Source organism: Camelina sativa, chromosome 18 (genome assembly GCF_000633955.1).
Source record: "Camelina sativa cultivar DH55 chromosome 18, Cs, whole genome shotgun sequence".
NCBI classification, from domain to species: Eukaryota; Viridiplantae; Streptophyta; class Magnoliopsida; order Brassicales; family Brassicaceae; genus Camelina; species Camelina sativa.
The window spans coordinates 8,850,722-8,856,271 of record NC_025702.1 but is presented as its reverse complement, the minus strand read 5'-3'; positions in this window follow the sequence as shown (position 1 = coordinate 8,856,271).

The following is a 5,550-nucleotide window of genomic DNA, read 5'->3' as shown; positions in this document are numbered from 1 at the left end:
CACACTCTCGCACTAGTAATATGAACAAGCATGCATTAAGAACGATTCATTATTGTCAGTAAACTCAAACTCATCTAATCCCTTACTCAGAGTCAAGTAAACCTCTAGCATTGGCTAATTCACGCATCTCATCTACACCTCTCGGTCGCTGAAACGCCCTAGATCTAATCTCAACCTCTCGGTCTGTTGACAACATTAAGAACACCAACCTAGAAGGAAATCTATCAATCATTTACAATCAAACTAAGGCATCCTAACCGATCAAGAACACAAAATCATCTATCCCATCCCTAGAAACTTTACTACACTACTCGGACATGATAACAAGGAACAAAATAACGAAAATGAATGAAACTTGCATTGTATTAAAAGATAGAGTAAAGTAGAAAGAGTACAAGATAGAAATCTAAGAAAACTATAAAAACTATGAAATAAATATTCAAAACGAAAAGGAAAATGTTTGAGTCACTCAGTTCTCTCACAGAAGCTCTCGCTCTCTGGTTTGAGGGTCTGCGGCGTGCTCCCTTGCGAGCTAGGAGAGGAGGGGGGTTTATATATGGAAACCCTTTTGACCTAGCTTCCCAGACCTGCCCGATGGTCTACTCGATGGGGTACACGAGGGTGAAGTCGGGTTACTCCTCGGGTGGATCTTCGGGTTGTTCTTCATGCTCTCGGATCCTCCTCGATCGTTTTGGGGTTTGGAACTGTTCTTGCAGCCCGATGGCTCCTTCGGGTACATGCTCGGATTGTTCGGCAAAATATGGACAAAAAAGAATGCTAAAAACATATAAATTAGAGAGTTATCATGGTTCCACTACGCTCACAACTCCAACAGGTAGTATCCCTCTTTATGATGTTCTTGTCTTTCCAACCATGGAGAAATCACTTTTATCGGTCTCCAAGTTATATGATGACTATCCTTGTGGAGTCTTCTTTGATTCTAATTATGTATATGTTATTGATTTACCAACTCAGCGGGTTTTGGCCAAAGGACCACATCGTGAAGGGCTTTATGTGTTGAAGAATGAGGAATTGGGAGCTTTCTTCTCTCATTGTCAGGTTTCAGCCAGTGATATGGTGTGGCATCAACGTTTGGGACATGCGAACTTCCATATTCTTTAACTCTTACAATCTAGCAAGGCCATTACCGTTAATAAGACCAGCACCACTTCCGTTTGTGAACCTTGCCAAATAGGAAAGAGCACTAAGCTTCCTTTTTATTCCTCTAGTTCTTCTGTTAAGGAAACACTTGATCGATTACACTGTGATCTCTGGATTCCATCACCAATTGTCTTTGTTCAAGGTTTCAAATATTATGCAGTTATTTTGGATGAATACTCTCGCTACTCCTGGATATTCCCTTTCAAGTCTAAATCTGATTTTTGTGATGTGTTTATGGTTTATCAAAAACAAATTGAGAATCGGTTGGGTAAGAAGATTAAGGTTTTTCAAAGTGATGGTGGTGGTGAGTTTACTAGTACTTAATTCAGAACACATCTACAAAGCCATGGGATTCAACATTTGCTCTTGTGTCCATCAACCCCAGAGCAAAATGGGATGGCTGAACGTAAACATAGACATATCACCGAGCTTGTCTTGTCTATGGTATTTCAAAGTAAAACCCCATTAAAGTTTTGGGTCGAAGCCTTCTACTCCGCCAATTTTATTAGTGACTTGCTCCCATCCCCATCTCTTAATCACCAATGTCTGCATGAATTGTTACTTAAGAGCAAGCCGGATTACTCCTTTCCTCGTATTTTTGACTCTGCGTGTTATCCCTGTTTCTGATCCTCCACTCAACATAAGTTTGAACCACGATCCCTTCAGTGTGTCTTTCTTGGATACCACGCACAATACAAAGGCTACATGTGTCTCTACCCTCCTACTGGTGGCATTTATATTAGTCGCCATGTGATCTTTGATGAGACTTACTTCCCATTCACGACAAAAATAAGGATTTGGTGACCCTACACAAGACTGGAACCCTCGGTGCTTGGCAGGCTGCGAATGCCTCTCTCCCAACTCCTGTTCTGCCTGTTCTTCCATCCTACATCACCAATTCTCATCATGATTCCTAGTGGCTTGAATATGTGGTAGAATATCCTCAGGATGATTCTTGTTGTGCTGATCCTCAGGAAATCGATCCTTTCCGTTGGGAACGACTTTGCGTTGAAGAAATTAACCATTGTAATACAGAAATCGCACTTTTCCAGAAATTCTTGGGCATTTTGGTTTGATACTCCTTCTTCGAAATCGAATCAATTCACATGGGGAAGCTCTTTGAGATCTTTGTATACATTCTCTTCTGTCGAGGAGTTATGGAGGTGTGAGATCTCTCTCTCTATATATTGTTAATCTCAATTAGTATTTTATATTGTTTACGAATTACGAGAGAAAATCTAAGGCTATAGGGAATTTGAGTGGATTCGGTGATTTCTGCAAACAATCTCTTTTGTGTAATGGTTTGTTACCAAATTTTGATTAATTAGAAGCGTTGCTTTCAAGGATTTGCAAAACTTTTGTATTGAAGAGTGCTTTAACATTGTATCTGTACATTTACTGTAATCTTTACTCAGGAATTATCGTAAGAAATAATGATCAGTTCTCATTATTCTTTCCATCTAACAAGCTAGTTTGGATTTTGTGTGCCTTATTATTCCATGTTATTTGTGTCATGGATGGCTGAGTTTAACTAAAGTTGTTAAATTGTTAATGCAGTCTTTACAATAACATTCATCCTCCAACCAAGTGGGTTCCAGGGGCCGATATCTACTGCTTCAAACATAAGATTGATCTGAAATGGGAAGATCATACCTGCGCTAATGGATGAAAATGGACTATAATGTTCCCTAAAGCTACACTAGAAAGAACGATGTAGATGCGGATGCTCAGGTAAATAAAAATACCTTGTTCTTGAGGAAACATAACCATGTAGTTAGTGAACTTCCTTAGTTTCCTAAGTTCTTAACCAAATACTAATGAGGAGACTATACGAGAAGAGAAACTAATCTCGTTCACACAATAACACATATATACATTGGCTTAGTTTTGTAGCAGTTGGTATAGAGATCACAAAACATCTTCACATTGAAGCATGATGAATTAGGTATAGAAATCGATCATTTCCAGTTGGTATAAACTTGAAAACATCTTATACTCCCTCTTTATTACAATGGATGATTAGCAGTTGGTATAGAGATCACAAAACATCTTCACATTGAAGCATGATGAATTAGGTATAGAAATCGATCATTTCCAGTTGGTATAAACTTGAAAACATCTTATACTCCCTCTTTATTACAATGGATGATTTTCAGTTGGTATAGAGATCACAAAACATCTTCACATTGAAGCATGATGAATTAGGTATAGAAATCGATCATTTCCAGTTGGTATAAACTTGAAAACATCTTATACTCCCTCTTTATTACAATGGATGATTTTCAGTTGGTATAGAGATCACAAAACATCTTCACATTGAAGCATGATGAATTAGGTATAGAAATCGATCATTTCCAGTTGGTATAAACTTGAAAACATCTTATACTCCCTCTTTATTACAATGGATGATTTTCTAAAACTTTTAAGTATCGCAAAGATTGATTTTTCTATAAATTTTTATCAATTAATGTTAGAAAATTGTAAATTTCAAAAGTCATTAAATGGAAAATTAAAAATATGATGAATTACTATTGGTTAGTAATTACAAAATATGTTATTATAAATAAATAATGCAATTATAGCTAAACATTAAATATTTTTCTTAATTTATATAAAAATCTTAAAACAACATCTATTGTGATACAGAAAGGGTATTATGAAACAAAAAAAACTTCTCTAAAACATCTTATATTATAGATCAGAGGAAATATTAATTAATGAGGGTGATTAGCTAAATGGTGTGTCGAGTTCTTTAGCAACAACACCTCATCACAATTTAAAAAAATGCTTCGCTATAAATATATAGATGATAAATTTATGATATAAATATATAATAATACCAAACAATTTGTACATTGTCATGTATTACATTTATTTTAATTAGAAAACATATGAGTTTATAAAAACAAAATATATGTATCGATATTAGTTTGCTGACATCTTCATATTTTTATGTGGTGGTGGTGGCTGCTTTCCGTGCATTGGAGGAAAAATTGGAAATGGCTCCTTCGGGTACATGCTCGGATTGTCCTTGTTTTTCCCCATTTTTGGATCTTTAGCACCTGTTTTCATCCAAAAAATGCAAATGCAGAAATGCAACACCCTAAATGGTCTAAAAATGAATTTCTACAGTTAATGACCTAAAAATGCTATGTTAGAGGTATGAACAATGCAAAATATGGACAAAAAGGATGCTAAAAACATATAAATTAAAGAGTTATCAGACCCCCAAACTTAAATCTTGCTAGTCCTCTAGCAAGGAACTAAGAGGGTGCGGTTTTAAAGTGGTGACTCATAACCTTAAGATGAGGATTCAAGCTATAGTCCTTAAAGATAGTTTAATGGTGCTAAGATCAATCATCATACTTACAAATATTTTTCTATGCTTATTACCATGCATTAATCTAGTTCAACCTCCAACTAAAGATAAAGAACATCTCTTTCACATTCAATTAATTGTTTGGCGAATTCTTGCAGATGGAAGGTGAATCAAGCTCAATCGGTTTAAGGGTAAGGCTTTTTAGTAAGGTGGTTTCAAACAAATTATTTGGGTGGTTTTCTCTCAAAAGAAGGAATGCTACAAAGCTTAACTCTTGATGATCTACCCTTTTCTCATTCACCTCTTTTTTTTATTAAACCCCCTAGAATTAAACTACCCACATCCTTGATTTTAACTCTTTTTTTTATATATTCCCTAAGGTTTAGACTTTTAGACTTTAAACTTCTAGCTCTCTCTCTTTTTTCTCTTTTCTTTCTTTGCTAAACTCCTAATATGAATATATATATATATATATTTTTCTTTCTTTCTAGGAGACTATAGCAAGAGCTTTTCTCTTTTTTTTTTTGAGACTTAGAGCTAATTGACTCTAACCTTAGGGACTTTTTCTTCCTCTTTTATTTTTATTCCACAACCCAACCCCAAATAAACATTATAACCACTTATCTTTCAAAACCGAATCTATTAGCTAGTTCAAATTCTAACTTAGCTAAATCAAGAGGCAGTTCTTTGAAGTTCTCAATACTCTTAAGGTTTCACAACCTATAGCACAATGAAAGAGGCCTCATTCAACAATTCACAACAAGGTTTGAAAGAAAAGTTTGGGTTCATGGGTAGGACAAATGAATCGGGTTAAACGAAAAGATTGGTAAAAATGGAGTGCTAACCCGAGTTTAGAGTTACCATGAGCAAGTATTCAAGTTCCATAAGCAAGACAATTAAAGTTCAAATTAAATCTAATAATATAGAGATGTTCTAATGTTCAAGCAAGTGGAGGAAGCATTCAAAAGACACAAGGTTCTAAGCAAAGATTTTTCATTTTTTTCCAAAGATTGATCTAGCAACAATGAACTGTGACTAAGGGCTATAGCTTCAATCCTAAGGTTTGATTT